Source organism: Urocitellus parryii, chromosome 5 (genome assembly GCF_045843805.1).
Source record: "Urocitellus parryii isolate mUroPar1 chromosome 5, mUroPar1.hap1, whole genome shotgun sequence".
NCBI lineage: Eukaryota > Metazoa > Chordata > Mammalia > Rodentia > Sciuridae > Urocitellus > Urocitellus parryii.
The window spans coordinates 124681401-124706688 of record NC_135535.1 but is presented as its reverse complement, the minus strand read 5'-3'; the positions used below and the strand labels follow the sequence as shown (position 1 = coordinate 124706688).

Genomic DNA, 25288 nt, shown 5'->3' with positions numbered 1-25288 from the left:
AAGCATGGATTGAAGGTCAGATGTACCTGAGAATGAACTTGGGTTACTTAACTAATTTGAGCCTCAGTTCCTTCTATGTCTATAAAATGAACAAAGGATCACATCTTAAACTCATGGACTTTTGAGGTCTTCATCCCATATTATATATTATATAGGGAATATATTATATTACATATTATATAGGGGATAAGTGATCCAAATTACACAAGGGATAACTGTCATGCTGTTGTGAAAATGAGAAATAACAAATGCAAAACCCTCAGAACATTCCCTAGCATATTGGACACTCAGGAAATACCAACTGTTAGTGTTAGATGAAGGTTAATAGAGAAAAGATCAGTATTTTCTGGGTCCTAGAAACATTGTATAATTTTTAAAAATATTTGTGATGCTGGGGAAAAAACCTAGGGCCTTACAAAAAAGCTAGGCAAGTAATGTACCCCTGTCCTTACCAATTTCTATCCATGAAATTAATACTATTATTAACTAGAGTATCATTCAACTACCATAATAACCACACACTGAGAAATTGGTTTGTGCCCAGCCCTGATATAAACACTTTTCATGTACTAACACATGTCATCCTATCACATATCCTAGGAGGTAGGCATAGCTGTTATTTTGATTTTATAGGTGAGGAAACTGAGGCACTGAGAGGTAGAGTTATTTGTCCAAGGCCCATAAACAGTAGCAAAGGAATTGAGTCAAAATGTAATCTTAAGGACCCCACTTCCCAACCACAGCATTTGGTGCTTCTCTACCACCAATATCTCATGAGATCCTCATGGAAATCTCCTTCTGCTTCCTGAGGAACATCCTCTTTGCCTTCAGAGAAAGAGAATTCTCCAACTGTGTGCCCTGCAACATGGCTATTTTTTGTTCTTAGGTTATGTCATCTGGATGGGGTGCCTCTGTTAGTTGCCCAGCATAGACATGAAAATGGTAGGTCAAGATTAAAAATTGGTATATGCAAAGAATTTGTTCAGGGATGGGAATTTTATAAAAGCATTTTGCCAAGGGTTGGAAGAAAAATGAGTGAAGGAGGGAGGGCCAGAAAGGAATTTTATCAGGTTTGCATATTTGTTTTATCCCTAGTATTACATACTTGTGGCATATAATCCAATCAAATTAGTAAGCACACAATGAATTGAGATTAATGAACAAAAATGTATTTAACAAGAAAAACGTGGACACTAGACATGTGTGAGTATGGGCAGTATTCCTTACAGAATCCACCACCACCTGTGAGGGTGGAGCAGCTCCCCCAAGATCAAAGGACTTGTGCTCTGAATTCTGGTGAAGGTTGTATTGTGAACAGGAGAGGAAAAATCCATCCACTAAGAAAAGTGATGGCAATGAGCTCACCTGGGACCTTGCTTCCCTTTGCTCAGAAGCCATGTCCTTTTTCTAGGCACTTGCCCCAGAGTAGGTACAGTCTCCAGGCGGATCTAAGAGACGAAAAAGAAACCACAAGAAAGCCCCCTTTGCTTTCCACCCCTCAGAATCAGAAACTCTGAACTTTTTTTCACCCCAAGTTCCTGAAGAGGGAAGTCATAAGGATCTGGGAGTGGACAAAACTGGAGAAAAGGGCTGGGGACATCCTGGACCAAGGCCCCGCTCTTTGTGGCTCTGCAGCTTTTCAAAAGCAGGAATCAGGAGGACATTTGAATTCCATCAGCAGCAGGGACCTACTGAGCCTCAACAAGTGCCAGGCACCAAGAACTTTACCCTGTTCAGTCCCACAGAGTCAGCTGGCATTGCTAGCATTCTGTTTTATAGATCAGAAAACTGAGGACAGAGTGCACCAGTTCACACAGCCAGTGAGAATGACACCAGGATTCTGGTCCCTGAGCATCTGCTGTAATCTCAATGTGCACCATGCAATTTTTCTCCAAAATTTCCACCCAAATTATTCTGTCTCCTGAAAAGGAAAACAGTGGCTTTCCTAAGGAGGGAAGGGGATCAGGCACAGAAACCAAAGACCTGGGTACTAGTCCTAATTGTGCCATGGGTAGCCAGGCACCTCTCTCCTAGTGGGGCAGGGAAGGGCAGGGCAGGGCCAGGCGGGGCCTGCCCAATATTCAAACTGTTCCTGCCAGCAAACCTTTGAACCTAGAAGACCAAAATTTTGGAACTTAGCAAGGCTAGATAAAGAATGAGTTCTTCAAGGTATCAAAGAAAACCAATCAAACTTAACACAAACCCTAACCAAAAAAAAAAAAAAAGCCACCTAAATGTAACCCTAACCCTAACGTTAAACCTAACCCTAACCTGTTAGAGAACCATTGAACCTAGAATACCAAACTTGGGGAGCCTAGTGGGGCATGGTAAATGAAGAATCCTGCCCAATATCAAATTAATCTGACCAAAAATATTTTGGAGTTATTTCAGTATATTGATATTTTTTTGTTTGATCCTAAAATGCTCACAGACAAAGAGGTTTCCTTCTAATTCAGCTTAGGTCTACTACAACAAGGGCACACTGAGTTCTAATTGAATGAGTGAATTTTGAAGATGCTAGCACAAAACCTGTTTGACTTCCACCTTCACTTCCATTCATTCCTATGAGGCAAAGTTAAGTGAAACCTGAAAATTAAACTGTTCCTACCAGTGAAACTTTGATCCTAGAAGACCCAAACATGTGCAGCTTAGTAAGGCTAGGGAAAAGATGAATCCTTCCAAGTATAAAGGAATTCCAACCAAATATAACCCTAACCCTATTGCTAACCTTAACCCTAATTCAAACAATAATCCTAAACCTCATCTCAATCTGTTAGACATCCGTTGAGCCTAGAAGAACCAAACTTAAAAATGCTGACGGGGCTGCGTAAAGGATTAATCCCGCCCAGTATCTAAGAAATCTGACCAAAAATATTTTGAAGCCATTTCAGTACATGAATATATTTTTGCTTTATTCTAAAACTATCACTGATAAAGTGCATTCTTTCTACTGCAGCTTAGGCCTACTTCAACAAGGAGCATATGAGAGAGTGCACACTGAGACCTAATTGAGTGAGTGAAGTTTCACGAAGCTACAACAAACACTGTTTGATTTCCACCTCCATTTCCATTCATCCCGATAAAGCAAAATGAAGGGAAACCTGAAAATTCAAAATGTTCCTACCAGTGAATCTTTGAACATGGAGGACCCAAACATGGAGAGCTAAGTAAGGCTAGGGAAAGGATTAATCCTGCCAAGTGTCAAGGTAATCAAACCTAATCTAATCCTAACCCTAACACTAATGTTAATCCTAACCATAACAATAATTCTAAACCTAAGACTAACTTGTTAGAGATCCATTGAAAATAGAATACCCAAACCTGAGAGCCATGTGGTGCTGGGTAAAGGATGAATCATGCTTAGTATCAAATAAATCCGACCAAAATTATTTTGGGGCCACTACATAGACATATTTTTGCTTGATTCTCAAATGTTCAAAGATAAAGCAAATTCTTATACTTCAGCTTATGTGTACTTAAAAAAAGAACAAATGAGAGAGTGCACACTGAGAACTAATTGAGTGCATGAAGTTTCACACAGTTAGCACAAACCCTGTTTGATTTCCACCACCATTTCCATTCATCCCTATAGGGCAAAATGAAGTGAAACCTGAAAATTCAAAGTGTTCCTGCCAGCAAGCTTTTTAAACATAGAGGGCTTGTGTTTAAATTTGGAAAGCTTAGTAAGGCTAGATAAATGATGAATCTAGCCAAGTATCAAAGAAATCCAACCTAACCTAACCTAACCAAAACCCTAACCATAACACTCTCCATAACCTGTTAGTGAACCATTGAACAGAGAAGACCCAAACTTGAGGAACCTAGTGAAGCAGGGTAAACGAGGAATCTTGACAAGTATCAATGAAATCCGACCAAAAATATTTTGGACCTATTTCAGTACATGGATTTTTTTTTTTTTTTGCTTGATCCTAAAATGCTCACAGATAAACCTGTGTCTTTGTACTTCAGCTTAGGTATATTTCAACACTGAACAAAAAAAAGAGAATGCACACTGAGAACTAATTTAGTGAGTGAATTTTCTAGCAGTTAGCATAAAGCCTGTTTCATTTCCACCTCAATTTTTATTTATCCCTATAGCACAAATGAAGTGAAACATGAACATTCAAACTATTCCTCCCAGGGGTCCATTGAACCTAGAAGACCCAAACCTGGATAGATTAGTAAGGCTAGGTAAATAATGAATCCTGCCAAGTATCAAGGAAATCCAAACAAACCTAACTCTAACCCAAACATTAACCTTAATCATAACCTATTAGAAATCCAATAGACCTAGAAGACCCAAAATTGTGGAGCTCAGTAAGGATAGGTGAAGGATGAATTCTGCCAAGTATCAAAGAATTCCAACCAAACCAAACCACCCTAATGCTAAACCTAACCCTAACTCTAACTATAAACCTAACCTTAAAGTACTAGAGAATTGTGAAACCTAGAAGACGCAAACTTAAGGAGCCTACTGAGGCTGAGTAGAGGATGAATCCTCCCCAGAATAAAAGAAATCCGAACAAAAATGTTTTGGAGCCATTTCAGTACATGGATATATTTTGTTTGATCCTAAAATGCTCACAGATAAACTGCATTCTTTCTACTTCACGTTATGGCTACTTCCACTGGAAAGAAACAAGAGTGTGCACACTGACAACTAATTGAGTAGTGAAGTTTCAAGAAGCTAGAACAAACACAGTTTTATTTCCTCTTTCATTTCCATTGATCCCAATAAGACAAAATAAAGTGAAACCTGAAAATTCAAACTTTCTGCCAACGAAATGTTTAACCTACAAGAAACAAACTTGGAAAATATAGTAGGGATAGGTAAAGGATGAATCCTGCACAATGTCAAAGAAATCTGATCGAACCTAACCCTAAACTTAATGCTAAACCTAAAACTAACCCTAAACCTAACATGAAAACTAACATTAAACTGGTAGAGATTCCTTGAACCTAGAAATCCCAAACTTGGGGAGCCTTATGGGGCTAGGTAAAGGATAAATTTTTTCGAGTATCAAAGAAATCCAACCAAAAATATTTTGGAGCCATCTCAGTATATGGATATATTTTTTTCTTGATTCTAAAACACTCACAGGTAAAGAGCACATTTTTACTTCAGCTTAGGTCTACTTCAACAAGAAACAAAAGAGAGAGTGCACACTGAGAACTAACTGAGTGAGTAAAGTTTTAAGCACCTAGAACAAACCCTGTTTGATTTACACCTCTATTTTCATTCATCCCTATAAGGCAAAATAAAGTGAAACAAGAAAAGTCAACTGTACCTGCCAGCACAGCTTTTAATCTAGAAGATCCAAACTTGGGAAGCTTAGTAAGGCTAGGTAAAGAATGAATCCTGGGAATTATCAAAGAAATCCAACCAAACCTTACACTAACCCTAATGCTAAATCTTATGCTAACCCTAACCCTAACCCCAAATCTAATCCTAACCTGTTAGGGAACTGCTGAACCTAAAAGACCTAAACTTGGGGAGATGAGGAGGATAGGAATAGAATGAATTCTGCCCAGTAAAAAATATCAGAACAAAAATATTTTGGAGCTATTTAAATACATGGATTATTTCTGCATATTCCTAACATGCTCACAAATAAAGCTGTTTCTTTCTACTTCCTCTTAGGTCTACTTCCACACTAAACAAAAGAGAGAGTACACACTGAGAACTAATTGAGTGAGTTAAGTTTGTAGCAGCTAGCACAAACCCTGTTTCATTTCCACCTCAATTTTCATTTATCCCTATAATGCAAAATGAAGTTAAACCTGAAAATTCAAACTGTTTCTGCCAGAGAATCATTGAACCTAGAAGACGCAAATGTGGGGAGCTTAGTAAGGCTAGGTAAAGAATGAATTTTGCGCTGTATCAAAGAAATCTAACCAAACATAACCCTAACACTAATGCTAAGCCTAACACTAACCACAACCCTAAACATCACCCTAATCTGTTAGAGAACCATTGAACCTAGAAGACCTAAACTTGGCGAGAGTAGTGTGGCTGGGTTAAGGATAAATCCTGCCCTGTATCAAAGAAATCTGTCAAAAATATTTTGGAGTTCTTTCACTACATGGATATTTTTTGCTTGATCCTAAAATGTTCAAGATAAAGCTCTCCTTTATATTTATCCGAGGTCCACTTAAACAAGGAAAAAAATGACAAAATGTACACTGAGACCTAATTGACGGAGTGAAGTTTCAAGCAGCTAACACAAACCCTGTTTGATTTCTGCCTCCATTTCCATTCATCCCTAAAAGGCAAAATTGAAGTGAAACATTGTGTAGAGCCATTCTCACACGTGACTGGGCGACTCCCAGTTTGGGTCTGAGGTGCTCTGCCTGTGTCGGAGCTTTCCCGGCCCTCTCCTGATGAGAGAACCTGTCCGTGTGGGGGTGTGACTGACCACTGACCCCGGGGCCCAATCACTGACCCTGACCTTGGAGTGTGCTCCCCCATCAACCTTCATTGGATGGAATTCTTCCCTGAATTTCTTGTTCCCCAATAAAAGACTACTCCCTGGCGTGCTCGCTCTCTCTCTCCTGCTAGCCCTTGCTGCCCTATGGGTGGTTTGAGGTGGGAGCCAGAGAGGGGAGCCATCTCGGACCTGATCATAGAAAAAGGTAACTGAGGGCTGGGGATGTGGCTCAAGCGGTAGCATGCGTGCGACCCGGGTTCGATCCTCAGCACCACATACCAACAAAGATGTTGTGTCTGCCTAGAACCAAAAAATAAATATTAAAAATTCTCTCTCTCTCTCTCTCTCTCTCTCTCTCTCTCTCTCTCTCTCTCTCCTCTCTCACTCTCTCTTAAAAAGAAAGAAAAAGGTAACTGAGTCTGTGTGTTTTATTTTGATCTCTGCTAGCTAACTTTTATGCCAAGAACCTCATTAATGAAACCAGTGCGCTGGCCACATGGTGGAATTGGTGCCCACGAGGGGGGCATTCTAGATTAGCTAGATTGAGTGGGAGCACGTTATAAAGATAAAGATAAAGATAAAGAAAGTGGTGACAATTTGGGTCACAAAAGTACCCGGAGATACTGAAGGAAAGAGACGTTAAATTAATTAAAATGGGAAATTCAACTTCTACGGATAAGGGATTGTATCTGACTATTTTAGACAGCATAATTAATCAGAAAGGAAAACAGATAAAGAAAGCTCAGTTATTACAATTCTTAAAGATTGTAGGTGAATATTGTCCTTGGTTTTGTGAACAAGACTCTCCAAATTTACTTACTTGGGAGAAATTAGGAAGAAAGTTAACAAAAGGTTTGTCTTTCTAATGAATTACCTGGAGGCATAGAAAATATTCAGAAAACTTGGACAGCTCTAGAAGTTTGTCTTTTTTAATATATGGGCCAAAGTTCGTGGCCCCCTGAAGACCTGTTAAAAGGCATTCAGAGAGCTATTAGGTCTATTCAAATGGAAAATCCGCCTGAGGCTAAGTTAATTCCCTTTCCCTTGAGCTGTTTAAAAACAAAGGCGCTAGGGGCCAAACCAAAAGTTAAAAATGTGACCTTAAACTTGCAGGATCAGACTAGCCCGCAGGGAGATTATAGGGAGGAACATCATAGAGGAGAAACCTCCGAAGTCCTAGAAAGTCCTCCGGAAGTGGTAGAGGATCTTCCTGGAGAGGAAAATCCGGAAGAGATTCTTAGAGGGGCACAGAGTTCTTCTCCGCCACGTGGCTTAGAAGCCCAATTTCAAAATGGTGACAGCGCAGAGTCTGACCATGACTTGCAGTCAGAGGGAGAAGAATTAGACGTTGAAATTCAGGACTTACAGAGAAATTTTAACAGGCTGCATTTAACACCGCCTGCCCAGGCTATTCAAATTCGGCCAGTACCTGCTAAAAGGACAAAATTTAACAGGTATGCTGGATTAACAATGACTTTTCTTACCCCATTCCAGCGAGGTATTAAGAAGACTCAAGAATGGGGGGAGGATACTAGCGGTTTTCAACTTTTTCCAGTTTTTGAGCAAGTTAGTGAGCAAGATCAGAGAGTTAGAGTTCATGCTGTAATCCCATTTAAAACCATTAAGGAACTAAAAAGTGCATGTGAGACGTATGGTTTGAATTCACCTTTTGTACAGAGCCTGATAGAAAATATTTGCTCACAGCCCCTTCCTCCTAGTGATTGGATTTCTTTAGCTAGATCTTGCCTGAGCGGGGGAAATTTCTTGCTCTGGCGTACTTATTGGACTGATTTTTGTACTGAACAGGCAGAAAAAAATAGAAGACAATATTTAGAAACGCCGGTAGAAATGTTTTTACGAACATGTGAATTTACTAATTTAAAAAGACAGTTAAATTATGAATTTGTAGTATACAATCAAATAACTGATTGTGGGAAATGTGCCTGGAGGCAGATTGTCTATAAAGATCAATCCAATTTAGTTCTTACCAAAATCAGGCAGGGTGCCAGTGAACCGTACTCAGATTTCATAGCCCGATTGTACCAGGCTGCAAACAGGTCGATCGGGGACCTGGGGGCCAGTGAGTTTATTGTTAAACAATTGGCATTTGAAAACGCAAATAAGTATTGTCAAGACGTTCTTAGGCCGCACCGTAAAAAAGGGACAGTTTCTGAGTATATCCGCTTATGTTCTGACATAGACTCTACCCATTTGCCGCCCTATCTGCAGCACTAAAAGAAACCTTGAGGCCACAAGATTTAGTACAAAACCCTGCGGGAGATGTTAGGTTTGCAGGAAAAGTAATCATTTTGCGCAGGAGTGTCGCATGCGCAATTTTAAGTTCAGGGCGCCATCTATTGGTGATAATAGATATTGCAGGACTCAACCCCACGTGGTGGATCAAGATGGCGTGGATGAGCCCGCCTTCTTGTCATAATTTCCGCCTGGCCAGAGCACAAACTTCCGGTCGGCCCGCCCCCGGGCCGAGAATGAGGAAGTAGGTTGTGGTCCCACAATGTGACGTCATTGCACTGACCATGGGGACCGCCATCTTTAATTTTACCAGAGCGGAACCAAGTTTCCGTACAAACCCCTAATGATTTTCAAGGCTTTTAAGAGATATTAATTGGCTGAAGCCATCCTTAAAATTAACTACTTCTGAGTTAAGTCCTTTATTTCAGATATTACAAGGAAATCCTTCTCCAACCTCTCCACGTCAGCTGACCTTAGAGGCTTAATCAGCTTTAAGGAGAGTTGAACATGCATTTAAAAATGCACATGTTACTAGAGTTGATCCTAAAGAAATAGTATATTTATTAATATTTCCAACTGAGCATACCCCAACAGGAGCCATATGGCAAAGATTAGGAGTTATTGAGTGGATTTATTTATCCCACTCCCCTCAAAAAACATTAATTCCTTTTCATGATTCCATAGCTCAATTAGTAATTAAAGGTAGAACTAGGATTTTACAATTAATTGGATCTGAGCCTGATATCATAATTATTCCATTTTCTGTTCAACAGACTAATTGGCTTTTTCAAACTTCTAGCTTATGGCAAATAGCTTTTGCTGATTTTCCTGGTTAGATAGATAGCCATTATCCTTGTGATAAGATTATACAATTTACATCATTAACGTCACTTATTTTTCCAAAGATTGCACGTGCACATCCTATAGATGAAGCTTTATCGGTGTTCACGGATGGTTCTAACTCAGGTAAAGCAGGTTTTTATAGTCGTGTTCACACTGAGGTAATACAAACTTCTTATACTTCTGCCCAAAGAGCAGAGCTTCAAGCTCTGATTTGTGCCTTAGATTACTTTTCAAATGAGCCTATTAATATTTATTCTGACAGCTTATATGCAGTCAGAGTTACCAAAAATATTGAAACTTCAGTTATTGGGTATAATTCATCACAGGAGTTATTTGAATTATTTCATAATTTACAAAAGACAGTGCTAATGCGAAAATACCCATGTTTCATAGGACACATACGAGCTCATACTAATCTTCCAGGACCTTTAGTTTCAGGTAATGACAAAATTGATAAATTAGTAGCTTTTTGTCAACAGATGTCTTCATATGACTGTGCACTAGCTTCCCATTCCTTGCATCATCAAAATGCTTCTAGCTTACGTAAAAAAAATTAATATTACTAGAGAACAAGCTCATCAGATTGTAAGCCAATGCCCTAAGTGTGTTATTCACACTACATCTCTGCCATCAGGGGTAAATCCCAGTGGATTAAAACCAAATAAATATGGCAAATGGATGTAACTCATATTCCTCAATTTGGTAAGCAATGTTATGTGCATGTCATAGTGGACACTTATTCCAGATTTATATTTGCCACAGCACGTACTAAGGAAAATACTGAGCATGTAATTTCTCATTGCCTAGCAGCTTTTTCTGTTTTAGGGTGCCCTATGCAGATTAAAACAGATAACGCTCCAGCTTACGTAAGCTCTTCTTTTCAACAATTTTGCCAAGAATTTAAAATTAATCATAAAACAGGAATTCCTTATAACCCCCAAGGTCAAGCCATTGTGGAACAAGCTCATTTATCTATTAAGCTTCAATTACAAAAATTAAAGGGGGGGAATAGGGTTGTGGCTCCCCAAAATAGCCTTAATCATGCTGTGTTCGTTTTAAATTTTTAAACTTGACGCAGAAGGTCACACTGCTGCTGAGAGGCAAATGTCTCCCTCAGTAACAGGCCCTTTAGGCAGAGTTTTGTGGAAAGATTTACAGACCAGTCAGTGGAAAGGCCCAGATCCAGTGATTATGTGGGGCAGAGGTCATGCTTGTATTTTCCCAGAAGGTGCTTTTCATCCTATTTGGGTGTTTGAACGTGCTATCAGACATGGAAGAGAGAGAACCCAGATTCAAGCGACTGAGGATCAACCCGGAGGAGCCCCTATCCAAAAGGAAGAGATATCGGAAAAGGATGAATAAAGACCAGATTGAATCAGCCAAAAAGCTGATTTCATGGGAAGACGTGAAGAAGCTAACAACCCAGGCTTCCTGAATACTTCGACACCTAGGAGAGAACAGGACCCCAGTGATGATGGTAGCAATAGTAATTGCCCTGCTGGGCTGTCAGGTAAAAGGGAATCAAGTAGACACTTACTGGACATATTTCCCAGATCCACCCCTCGTACACCCAGCTGTGTGGACTGGAGAATCTATTCCAGTATTTACTAATGACTCATTCATGATGGGAAGATTTACAGATACTCATATTACTCCCAATCATGTGACTAGATTTAATTACTCTGGCTACAGTGCCTAATTACCTTTGTGTTGGTCCCATGATAAACATGATGGCTGTCTGAAAGTATCATTCAAAGAAAAGACAGTGATTGGTAGACCTAGACTGACAAATAATTCTATTTATGGGGACTTAAAATATTATACTAAATCAGTAATTAAGATGGGACTTTCCCATAACAAGCCAGTCATTTCTGCAAAACCTCCATGGATACACCACTGTCCAAATAGTTCTACAATTGAGATTGGCACCTTTCCTAGATGGATGGATTGTGTAAATACCTTTCCTGTACAACACAAGGTGTCTAAAGATAGTGGGTATATTTTAGATTGTTCTCCAAAAATTGATGAGACAATTATGAAGAAATTCTGCTATGACACCTGCAGGATTTGTTAGTAATATTTTGACTTATAGTGAAGGTGGTGTTCAAAAGGATGTTTGGCGTTTAATTGCTGCCTCAGAATTTTTACATTTTACAGACAAGCCTTTACCAAAATTTGTTGGCAAGAACTGTAAGGAGGGATCTTGCTATGGCTTACGAGGCTGTGTCCAATCTCCTTATGTTTTAATTATTGGAAATGTAAAAGTTAAACGGATAAATGACAGATATATTGTTACTTGTATTAAATGTAACCTAACTAATTGTATTACTAGGTATAATGAAGGGAAAGGAGTGCTGATACTTCATCAGCCCTCTTTTGTTTTATTGCCTGCAAATATTTCAGAGCCATGGTATGCTGATACTGGTTTACAAGTCTTGCAGCAAATTCATGCCTAGCTAGCAAGACCTAAATGTGCTATTGGAGTTATAATTGTTGGTGTTTTGACCTTAGTCTCTTTTATTGCCTCAACTGTCTCTGCATCTCTGACATTGTCTCAGAAAATTCAGCATGCAAAATTTCGAATAATTTAGCTCAAAATGCTTCCAAGGTTCTGCGTAATCAAGTAAATATTGCTGAAAGGATTGAAACTAAATTAAATGCCTTAGAGGCGACTGTTATAGACATAGGTAATGAACTTTCAGCCTTAAAATTTAAAGAAAGGCTTAAATGCCATGCTAATTATAAGTATGTGTGTGTTACAGCTCTCAAGTACAATGCTTCTCTCTGGGATTGGGAGAAGGTTAAAAACCATTTGTTAGGTATTTGGCAAAATAGTAATAATAGCTTGGATATTCTGGAACTTCATCACCATATCCAAGACATTCAAAATAATAGAGCTGATTTTTCGGATCCTTCTTCTTTGGTTAACCAAATATTGAAGGAGTTGAATGGATTCAACCCTGAAAATATTCTTAAACATTCAGCCTGGTACATTATTGGATTATTCTCTTTGCTGTTAATTCTCTTTTGTGTTGTAATCATAGGATGGCGAGTCTTCGGAAAAAAAATACAGAAACTCTAGAGAGTGAGCCACTGCCTCATTTTTAAGAAAAGAAAGGGGGGATATGTGGAGAGCCATTCTCACACGTGACTGGGCAACTCCCGGTTTGGGTCTGAGGCGCTCTGGCTGTGTCGGAGCTTTCCCGGCCCTCTCCTGATGAGAGAACCTGTCCGTGTGGGGGTGTGACTGACCACTGACTCGGGGGCCCAATCATTGACACTGACCTTGGATTGCCCCCCCCCTTAACCTTCATTGGATGGAATTCTTCCCTGAATTTCTTGTTCCCCAATAAAAGGCTACTCCCTGGCATGCTCACTCTGTCTCTCCTGCTAGCCCTGAGTAATCCTTGCTGCCCTATGGGTGGTTTGAGGTGGGAGCCAGAGAGGGGAGCCGTCTTGGACATGGTCATAGAAAAAGATAACTGAGTCTGTGTGTTTTATTTTGATCTCTGCTAGCTAACTTTTATGCCAAGAACCTCATTAATGAAACCAGTGTGCTGGCTGCATGGTGGAAAACATGGAAATTCAAAGTGTTCCTGCAACTGAAACTTTGAACTTAGAAGACCCAAACTTGGGGAGATTAAGAAGGCTAGGTATAGGATGTGTGCTACACATTATCAAAGAAATCTGGCCTAAACTAACTCTAACCCTAAAGTGAAAGCTAACCCTAACCTGTTACAGAACCATTGAACCTAGAAGACCCAAACTTGGGGAGCCTAAAGGGGATGGGCAAAAGGATGAAATATGCCCAGTATCAAAGATATCCTGTGAAACATAACCCTAACCCTAACCCTGTACCTAACCCAAACCTGTTAGAGAACCATGGAACCTAGAAGACCCATAGTTGGGAAGCATAGTGGGATTATGTAAAGGATGAATTCTACCCAGTATCAAAGAATCCAACCAAAAATATCTTATATATCTTATACCTATTTCAGCACATTGATTTTGTTTTGCTTGATTCTAAAATGCTCTCAGATAAAGTTGTTTCTTTTAACATCAGCTTAGGTCTACTGCAACAGGAACAAATCAGAGAGTGCACACTGAGAGCTAATTGACTGAATTTTCATGCAGCTAGCACAATCTGTTTGATTTCCACCTCCATTTCCGTTTATCCCTCTAAGGCAAAAGTGAAGTGAAAACTGAAAATTCAAACGGGTCCTGCCATTGAACATTTGATCCTAGAAGACCAAAACTTGGGGAGCTTAGCAAGGATAGGGGAAGGATGAATGCTGCACAGTATCAAAAAGTCCCACAAAACCTAACCCAAACCCTTACGCTAAACCTAACTCTCTCCCTAACCTAAACCTAACCCTAAACTATAAGAGAACCATTGAACATAGAAGACCCAAACTTGAGGAACTTAGAAAGGGTAGGGAAAGGATTAATCTTACAAAGTATCAAAAAATGCAAACAAACCTAATGCTAACCCTAATGCTAAGGCAAACCCTAATCCTAAAATAAACCTAAACCTAACCTAACATGTTATGGAACAGTTGAACCTAGAAGAACCAAACCTGGGAAACATACTGGGCCTTGTTAAAGGATGAATCCTGCCAAGTATCATAAAAATCTGACCAAAAATATTTTGGATCAATTTCAGTATATGGATATTTTTAGGCTTGATGCTAAAATGCTCACAGATAAAGTATTTTTCTTTCTAATTCAGCTGAGGTCTACTTTAACAAGAAACGAATGAGGGTACAAACTAAGAATGAATTGACTGAGTGAAGTTTCAAGAAGCTAGCACAAACACTGTTGGAGTTTCACCTCCTTTTCCATTCAACCCTGAAAGAAAAAAGAAGTGAAACTTGAAAATTCAAACTGTTCCTGTCAGCAAACCTATGAACATTGAAGACCCATACTTGGGGAGCTTAGTAAGGCTAGGTAATGAATGAATACTACCAAGTATCAAAGAAATCCAACCAAACTTAAATCTCACCCTAATGCTAATCCTAACCCTAATGCTAACAATAAACCTAAACCTAACCTAACCTGTTAGGGAACCATTACACCTAGAAGACCCAAACATCGGGAGCCTAGTGGGGCGGGGTAAAGAATGAATCCTGGCTAATATAAAAAAAAATCTGAACAAAATAATTTTTAGCTATTTCAATATATGTACATTTTTTGCTTGATCCTAAAATGCTCACAGATAAAGTTGTTCCTTTCTAATTCAGCTTAGGTCTACTTCAAAACTGAAAAAAGTAGAGTGCACACACTGAGCACTATTGAGTGTGTGAAGTTTCAAGCAGTTAGCACAAACCTTTTTGATTTTTACCTTTATTTCCATTCATCCCGATAAAGCAAAATGTAGTGAAACCTGAAAATTTAAACTGCCTACCAGCAGACCTTTGAACCTTGAAGATTCAAACTTGGGGAGCTTAGTAAGGTTAGGTAAAGAATGAATCCTGTCAAGTATAAAAGAAAGCCATCCAAACCTCACCCTAACCCTTATCCTAAACCTAAACCCAACCCTAACCTGTTAGAGACTATCTTTGAACCTAAAAGTTCCAAACTTGGAGACACTAGTGTGGTTGGGTAAAGGATGAATCCTGCCCAGTGTCAAAGAAATATTACCAAAAATATGTAGGAGGTATTTCAGGACATGTATATTTCATTGCTTGATCCTAAAATGCTCAAAGATAAAGCTGTTCTTCATACTTCAGCAGAAGTCTATTTCAATAAGGAACAAAGAAGAGAGTGGACACTAAGACATTGAGTGAGTGAAGTTTCAAGCAGCTAGCACAAACCCTGTTTGATTTTCACCTCCATTTTCATTTATCCCTCTAGGGAAAAAAAGAAGTGAAACCTGAAAATCCAAACTGTTCCTGCCAGCAAACCATAAAACCTAGAAGACCCTAAATAGTGGAGCTTAGAAAAGCTAGGTAAAGAATGAAACCTGCCCAGTATCAAAGAAATTACACCAAATCTAACCCTAAACCTGATGATAAATCTAACACTAAACCAGACCCTTAACCTAACTCTGTTAGTGAACCATGGGACCTAGATGATCCAAACTAAGGGAGCCCCCTGGGGCTGGGTAAATGATGAATATTGCCCAGTATCAAATAAATCCAAGGAAAAATATTTTGGAGCTATTTCATATGTGGATAATTTTTTATTGTTCCTAAAATGCTTACAGATAAAGCTGTTTCTTTCTACTTCAAATTCGCTCTACTTCAAGAAGGAACAAAAGAGAGAGTGAACAGTGAGAACTAATTGAGTGAGTGAAGTTTCAAGCACCTAGCACAAACCCTGTTTGATTTCCACCTCCATTTCCATTCATTCCTATAATGCAAAATTAAGTGAAACGAGAAAATTCAACTGTTCCTGCCAGCAGTTTTTGAACTAGAATTCTAACCTTGGGAAGCTTAATAAGGCTAGGTAAAGGATGAATCCTGCCAAGTATCGAAGAAATCCAACCAAAACCTTAACCTAACCCTAATGCTAACCCTAATGCTAAACCTAACCCTAACCCTAACCCTAACCCTAAACCTAATCCTAACCTGTTAGAGAACTGTTGAACCAAGAAGAAATTACACCAAACTTGGGGAGACGAGGAGGCTGGGTAAAGGATGAATTCTGTCCAGTATCAAAGAAATCAGAACAAAAATATTTTGGAGCTACTTAAATACATGTTTTTTTTTTTTTTTGCTCATTCCTAAAATGCTCACAGATATAGCTGTTTCATTCTACTTCAGCTTAGGTCTACTTCAACAGTAACAAAGGAGAGAGTGCACACTGAGAACTAATTGAGTGAAATTTTTAGCAGCTGGAACAAACACTGTTTGATTTCCACCTCAATTTTTATTTATTCCTGTAGTGCAAAATGAAGTAAAACCTAAGAATTCAAACTGTTTCTGTCAAAGAAAAATTGAACCTAGAAGACCCAAACGTGGGGAGCTTAGTAAGGCTAGGTAAAGAATAAATGTTTCCCTGTATCAAAGAAATCCAACCCAACATAACCCAAACCCTAATGCTAAACCTAACCATAACCCTAACTTTAAACCTCACCTTAACCTTTTAGAGAACCATTGAACCTAGAAGACCCAAACTTGGGGAGAGTAGTATGGCTGGGTTAAAGATACATCCTGCCCAGTATCAAAGAAATTCGACCAAAAATATTTTGAAGCTCTTTCACTACATGGATTTTTTTTGCTTGATCTTAAATGCTCACAGAAAAAGTTGTCCTTTATATTCATCTGAGGTCTACTTCAACAAGGAACAAATTACAGAGTGTACACTGAGACTTAATTGAGTGAGTAAAGTTTCAAGCAGCTAGCACAAACCTGTTTGATTTCTGCCTCCATTTCCATTCATCCCTAAAAGGCAAAATGAAGTGAAACCTGAAAATTCAAACTGTTACTTCAAGAGAAACTTTGAACTTGGAAGACCCAAATGTGGGGAGATTAGGAAGGCTAGGTAAGGATGAATGCTACACATTATCAGAGAAATCCAGCCAAAACTAACCCTAACCCTAAAGCAAAATTTAAGTCTAACCTGTTACAGAACTGAAGAACCTAGAAGACCCAAACTTGGGGAACCTAGAGGGGATGGGGAAAGGATGAATTCTGCCCCAAATCAAAGATATCTGACAAAACACAACAAAAAACCTAACCCAAATCTGCTAGAGAACCATGGAACCAAAGAGATTCATATTTGGGTAGCCTAGTGGGGTTTTGTAAAGGATAAATCCTTCCCAGTATTAAAGAAATCCGACCAAATATATTTTGTATCTATTTCAGCACATTGATTTTTTTTTTTTGCTTGATCCTAAACTGCTCTCACATAAAGTTGTTTCTTTCTACACCAATTTAGGTCTACTGAAACAAGAAATAAATAGGAGAGTGGACACTGAGAGCTAATTGAATGACTGAAGTTTTGGGCAGTTAGCACAAACACTGCTTGATTTCCACCTCCATTTCCATTTATCCCTATAAGGCAAAATGAAGTGAAAACTAAAAATTCAAAGGTTTCCTGCTAGTGAACGTTTGAACCTAGAAGACCCAAACTTGGGAAGGTTACAAAGGCTAGGTATAGGATGAATGCTACACATGATCAAAGAAATCTGGCCAAAATTAACCCTAACCCTAAAGCGAAATCTAATCCTAACTTGTTACAGAACCATTGAACCTAGAAGATGCAACCTTGGGGAACCTAGAGGGGATGGGGAAAGGACAAATTCTTCCCAGTATCAAAGATATCAGATGAAACATAACCCTAACCCTAAACCTAAACCTAATCCAAACCTGCTAGAGAACCATGAAACCTAAGAGACCATACTTGGGGAGCCTAGTGGGTTTTTGAAAAGGATGAATCCTGTCCAGTATCAAAGAAACATAACTAAAATATTTTATACCTATTTCAGCACATTGATTTTTTTTGCTTGATCCTAAAATGCTCTCAGATAAAGTTGTTTCTTTCTACATCAGCTTTGGTGTACTGTAACAAGGAACAAATCAGAGAGTGCACACTGAGAGCTAATTGAGTGAATGAAGTTTCAAGTAGCTAGCAGAAACAGTGTTTGATTTCCACCTCCATTTCCATTTATCCCTATAAGGCAAAATAAAGTGAAAACTGAAAATTCAAACGGTTTCCCCCAGCAAACATTTGAAACTAGAAGACCCAAACTTGGGGGACTAAGTAAGGGTAAGTAAAAAATGAATCCAACCAAGTATCAAAGAAATCCAACCAAACCTAAAACTAACCGTAATGCTAAAGAAAACCCTAAACCTAAAATAAACCTAAACCTAACCTAACCTGTTATGGAACTGATGAACCTAGAAGACCAAACTTGGGGACCCTACTGGGCCTTGGTAAAGGATGAATCCTTCAGAGTATCATAAAATCCAACCAAAAATATTTTGGATCTATTTCAGTATATTGATATTTTTAGGCTTGATTCTAAAATGCTCAGAGATAAAGTTTTTTCTTTCTACTTCAGCTGAGGTCTACTTCAACAAGAAACAAATGAGAGAGTGCTCACTGAGAACTAATTAACTGTAATTTCAAGAAGCTAGCACAAACACTGTTTGATTTTCACCTCCATTTCTATTCAACCCTACAAGGAAAAACGAAGTGAAACCTGAAAATTCAAATTGTTCCTGCCAGCAAACCTTTAAGCCCTGAAGACCCAAACTTGGGGAGCTTAGTAAGGCTAGGTAAAGGATGAATAACCAAGTATCAAAGAAATCCAACCAAACTTAACTCTCACCCTAATGATAACCCTAATCCTAACCCTAACAATAAACCTAAACCTAATACTAATCTATTAGGAAAACATTGCACCTAGAAGACCCAAACTTCGGGAGCCTAGTGGGGAAGGGTAAATGATGAATCCTGGCTAGTATCAATGAAATTTGACCAAAATATTTTTCAGCTATTTCAATATATGGATTTTTTTTTTTGCTTGATACTAAAATGCTCACAGATAAAGCTATTCCTTTCTACTTCAGCTTAGGTTTACTTCAAAACTGAAATAAGGAGAGAGTGCACACTGAGAGGTAATTGAGTGAGTGAAATTTCAAGCAGCACAAACTTTTTTGATTTGCACCTCCATTATTATTCATACTTATAATGCAAAATGTAATGAAACCTGAAAATGTTAACTGTGCCTGCCAGCAGACATTTGAATCTTAAAGACCCAAACTTGGGAGCTTAGTAAAGCTGGGTAATAGATAAATCCTGCCAAGTATAAAGGAAATCCAACCAATCCTCACCCTAATCCTAACACTAAACCTAAACCTAATCCTAAACTGTTAGAGAACTTTGAACCTCAAACTTGGAGAAACTAGTGTGGCTGGGTAAAAGATGAATCCTGCCCAGTATCAAATAAATCTTAACAAAAATAATTTGGAGCTATTTCAGGACATATATATTTTATTTCTTGATCCTAAAATACTCACAGATAAAGGTGTTGACTATACTTGAGCAGAGGTCTACTTAAACAACGAACAAATGAGAGAGTGCACTCTGAGACATAATTGAGTGAGTGAAGTTTCAAGAAGCTAGCACAAACCCTGTTTGATTTCCACCTCCATTTCCATTTGTCCCTGTAGCACAAATGAAGTGAAACCTGCAGTTTCAAACTGTTTCTGTCAGTGAACTATTCAGCCTAGAAGACCCCAAATTGAGGAGTTTAGTAAAGCTAGGTAAAGAATGAATCCTTCCCAGTATCAAATATATTACACCAAACCTAACCCTAACCCTGATGCTAAATCTAACCCTAAGCCAGACCCTAAACCGAACCTGTTAGAGAACCATGGGACCTAGATGACCCAAACTAAGGAAGCCTCCTTGGGCTGAGTAAAGGATGAATCCTGCCCAGTATCAAAGAAATCTGAGGAAAAATATTTTGGAGCTATTTCAGTACGTGGATACTTTTTTGCTTGAGCCTAAAATGCTCACAGATAAAGCTGTTTCTTTCTACTTCAGATTAGCTCTAATTCAAGAAGGAACAAAAGAGAGAGCCCACAAGGAGAACTAATTGAGTGAGTAAAGTTTATAGCACCTGTTTGAATTCCACTTCAATTTGTATTTATCCCTATAATGCAAAATGAAGTAAAACCTGAAAATTCAAACTGTTCCTGCCAGAGAACCATTGAACCTAGAAGACCCAAACGTGGGGAGCTTAGTAAGGCTAGGGAAAGAATGAATTTTGTCCTGTATCAAAGAAATCCAACCAAAGGTAACCCTAAACCTAATGCTAAACCTAACCCTAACTATAACCCTAAACCTCACTCTAACCTATTAGAGAATCATTGAACCAACAAGACCCAAATTTGGGGAGAGGAATGTGGCTGGGTTGAGGATAACTTCTGCCCAGTGTCAAAGAAATCCATCCAAAAATATTTTGGAGCTATTTCAGTACATGAGTATTTTTTTTGCTTGATCCCAAAATGTTCACAGATAAAGTTGTCCATTATATTCATCTGAGGTCTACTTCAACAAGAAACAAATGACAGAATGTACACTGAGACATAATTGAGTGAGTGACATTTCAAGCATCTAGCACAAACCCTGTTTGATTTCTTCCTCCATTTCAATTCATCCCTAAAAGGCAAAATGAAGTGAAACCTGAAAATTCAAACTGTTCCTCCAAGTGATCCTTTGAACTTAAAGGACCCAAACTTGGGGAGATTAGGAAGGCTAGGTAAGGATGAATGCTACACATTATCAAATAAATACAGCCATAACTAACCCTAACCCTAAAGCAAAATGTAAGTCTAACCTGTTCTAGAACTGTTGAACCTAGAAGACCCAAACTTGGGGAACCTAGAGGGGATGGGTAAAGGATAAAATATTCCCAGTATCAAAGATTCCAACAAAACATAACCCTAATCTTACTGTAAAACTAACCCAAACCTCTTAAAGAACCAAAGAACCTAGAAGACCTATATTGTAAAGCCTAGTGGGGTTGTGTAAAGGATGATTCCTGCCTTGTATCCTAGAAATCCAACCAAATATATTTTGGAGCTATTTCTGAACATTGATATTATTTTATCTTGATCCTAAAATGCTCTCAGATAAAGTTGTTTCTTTCTACACCACCTTAGGTCAACTGCAATAAGAAACAAATCAGAGAGTGGACACTGAAAGCTAATTCAGTGACTGAAGTTTCAAGCATCTAGTACAAACCCTGTTTGATTTACATCTCCATTTCCATTTATCCCTATAAGGCAAAATGAAGTGAAAACTGAAAATTCAAATGGTTGCTGCCAGTGAATGTTTGAACCTAGAAGACCCAAACTTGGGGAGATTAGGAAGGCTAGGTATAGGATGAATGCTACACATTATCAAAAATATCTGGCCAAAAACCCCCCCTAACCCAAAAGGAAATCTAACCCTACCCTGTTACAGAACCATTGAACCTAGAAGACCCAAACTTGGGCAACCTAGAGGGGATGGTAAAGGATAAAATCTGCCCAGTATCAAAGATATCCAACAAAACATAACCCTAAACCTAAACCTAACCATGGAACGTAGAAGATCCATACTTGGGGAGCCTAGTGGGGTTGTGTAATGGATGAATCCTGCCCAGTATCAAAGAAGTCCAACTAAAACCATTTAATAGCTAGTTCAGCACATTGATTTTGTTTGCTTGATCCTAAAATGCTCTCAAATAAAGTTGTTTCTTTCTACATCAACTTAGGTCTGTTGCAACAAGGAACAAATCAGAGAGTGCACACTGAGAGCTAATTGAGTGACTGAAGTTTCAAGCAGCTGGAACAAACCCTGTTTGATTTCCACCTCCATTTCCATTTATCTCTATAAGGCAAAATGAAGTGAAAACTGAAAGTTGAAAAGTTTCCTGCCAGTGAATGTTTGAACCTAGAAGACCCAAACTTGGGGAGCTTAGTTAGGCTAGGGGAAGGATGAATGCTCCCCAGTATCAAATAAATCTCACAAAGCCTAACCCTAAACCTAATGCTAAACCTGAACCTCACCTAAACCTAAACCTAACCCTAAACTATAAGAGAACCAATGAACATAGAAGACTCAAACTTGGGAAACTTAGTAAGAGTAGGTAAAGGATGAATCCAACCAAGCATCAAAGAAATCCAACCGAACCTAACACTAACCTTAATGCTAAGAAAAACCCAGCCCTAAAATAAACCTAAACCTAACCAAACCTATTATGGAAACTTTGAACCTAGAAGATCCAAACTTGGGGAACCTATTGTGCTGTTTTAAAAGATGAATCCTGCAGAGTATCATAAATATTCGATGAAAAATATTTTGGATCTATTTCAGTATATGGCTATTTTTAGGCTTGATGCTAAAATGCTCACAGATAAAGTTTTTACTTTCTACTGCAACTGAGGTCTACTGCAACAAGAAACAAATGAGAGCATGCACACTGAAAACTAATTGACTGAGTGAACTTTCAAGAAGCTAACACAAACACTGTTTGATTTTCACCTCCATTTTCATTCAAGCCTAAATGGCAAAATCAAGTGAAATCTGAAAATTCAAATTGTTCCTGCCAGAAAACCTTTAAACCTTGAAGACCCAAAAGTGGGGGAGCTTAGTAAGGCTGGGTAAAAGATGAATATTACCAAGTATCAAAGAAATCCAACCAAACTTAACTCTCACCCTAATATTAACCCTAACCCTAAACCTAACAATAAACCTAAACCCAACCCTAACCTGTTAGGGAACCATTGAACCTAGAAGACCCAATCTTTGGGAGCCTAGTTGGGTGGGTTTTAAGCTGAATTCTGTGTATTATCAAAGAAATCTGACCAAAATATTTTTTAGCTATTTCAATATATGGACATTTTTTTGCTTGATCCTAAAATGCTCATAGATAAACTTTCCCTTTGTACTTCAACTTAGGTCTACTTCAAAATGGAAAAAAGGAGAGCATGCTGAGAACTAATTGAGTGAGTGAAGTTTTAATCAGTTAGCACAAACCCTTTTTTATTTTCACCTCCATTTCCATTCATTCCTATGACGCAAAATGTAGTAAAACCTGAAAATTTAAACTGTGGCTCCTAATGAACCTTTTAACTTTGAAGACCCAAACTTGGGGAGCTTAGTAGGGCTAGGTAAAGGTTGGATCCTGCCAAGTATATAGGAAATCCAACCAAACCTTACCCTAACCCTAAGGCAATACTATCCCATTAGAGAACCTTTGAACCTAAAAGACCATAACTTGAAGAGACTAGTGTGGCTTGGTAAAAGATGAATCCTACTCAGTATCAAAAAAATCTTACCAAAAATATTTTAAGGCTATTTCAGGACATGGATATTTTATTGCTTGATCCTAAAAATGCTAACAGATAAAGCTGTTTTTCATACATCAGCAGAGGTCTACTTCAACAAAAACCAAACAAGATAGTGAACACTGAGACATAATTGAGTAAGTGAATTTTCATGAAGCTATCACAAACCTTGTATGATTTCCACCTCCATTTCCATTTGTCCCTGTAGTGCAAAAAAAAGTAAAATGTGAAAATTCAAACTTTTCCTGCCAGCAAACCATTGAACTTAAAAGACCCCAAATTGGGGAGCTTAGTAAAATTAGGAAAAAAATGAATCCTTCCCAGTATCAAAGACATTACAACAAACCTAACCCTAACCCTGATGCTAAATGTAACCCTAAGCTAGATCCTAAACCTATCCCTAACTTGTTAGAGAACCATGGAACGTAGATGACCCAAATTAAGGGAGCCTCCTGGGGCTGAGTATAGGATGAATCCTGCACAGTATCAAAGAAATCTGAGGAAAAATATTTTGGAGCTATTTCATTACGTGTATTTTTTTTTTTTGGTTGATCCTAAAATGCTCACAGATAAAGCTGTTTTTTATACTTCAGATTAGCTCTACTTCAAGAAGGAGCAAAAAAGTGAGTGTGCATTGAGAACTAATTGAATGATTGAGGTTTGAGACAGCTAACACAAACCCTGTTTGATTTCCACCTCCATTTCTATTCATCAAGAGAAGTCAAAATGAAGTAAAACCTGAAAATTCATATGTCTCCTGCCAGCAAACATTTGATACTAAAAGACCAAAATTTTGGGAGCTTAGTAAGGCTAGGTAAAGGGTAAATCCTGTCAAGTATCCAGTAATTCCACCTAAACCTAACACTAACCCTAATGCTAAACCTAATCCTAACCCTAAGCTGTTAGAAAACCATTGAACCTTAAAGATCTAAACATAGAAAACCAAGTGCGGCTGAGCAAAGGATGAATTTGCCCAGTATCAAAGAAATCTGACCAAAAATATGTTGGAGCTATTTCTGTACATGGATATATTTTTTCTTGATCCTAAAATGCTCACAGATAAAGCTGTTTCTTTCTACTTCAGCTTAGGTGTGGGAAGCCATTCTCACACATGACTGAGATACCTCCCTGACTGGATGTGAGGCATTCATACCAGCTGAGTCAGAGCTTTCCCCACCCTTTCCAGGTGCTAAGGCTTGTCCATGTGGGGGTGTGACTGACTATTAACCTGGAAACCAGTCACTGACCCTGACTTTGGAATGCTGTCTCTCTCGACCTTCATTGGATGGAATTTTCTCCTGTTTTTTGCTTCCCAATAAAAGTCCACTCTCTGTCATACTCCTTCCTCTTTCCTGCTGGTGTCTTGTGTAAACCTCACTACCGCCAGGTGGCTCGAGGCAGGAGCAAGGAAGGGCTGTCTCTGAGCTGGGCAAGAAAAAGGTAAATTGAGTTTATGTGTCTTTATTTTGATCTCACTAGTTAACTTCTATGTTTTGAACCTCTAGTATGAAGCTAGCATGCCGGTCACACAGCAGACTTAGGTCTGCTTCAACAAAGAACAAATGAGAGTGTGCACACTGAGAACAAATTGAGTGAGTGAAGTTTCAAGCAGCTAGCACAAAACCTTTTTGATTTCCACCTCCATTTTAATTCACCCTATCAGGCAAAATGAAGTGAAACCTCAAAATTCACGTTTCCTTCCAGGGAAAATTTGAACAAAGAAGACCCAAAGTTGAGGAGCTTAGTAAGGTAGGTAAAGGATGAATCTTTACAAGTATCCAAGAAATCCAACCAAATTTAATGCTAACCCTAACCCTACACCTAATTTTATCCCTATCACTAACCCTAATTCTAACATAACCTGTTAGAAAACCATTGAACCTGAAAGACCCAAACATGGGTAACCAAGTGGGGTTGGGTAAAGGATGCATTCTGCCCAATATCAAAGAAATCTGACCAAAAATATTTTTCAGC

General features: G+C 38.6%; 1 long non-coding RNA gene across 1 annotated transcript in view; it reads left to right on the top strand.

Moving 5' to 3' along the window:
* The window catches only part of LOC113190326 (uncharacterized), a 117605-nt gene extending 92767 nt beyond the window's left edge, over positions 1–24838 (top strand). Inside the window, exon 7 of the long non-coding RNA XR_013343609.1 lies at positions 24820–24838. This is a non-coding gene — a long non-coding RNA (uncharacterized LOC113190326). The remainder of the gene's footprint in view (positions 1–24819) is intronic.
* Positions 24839–25288: the final 450 nt, after the last annotated feature.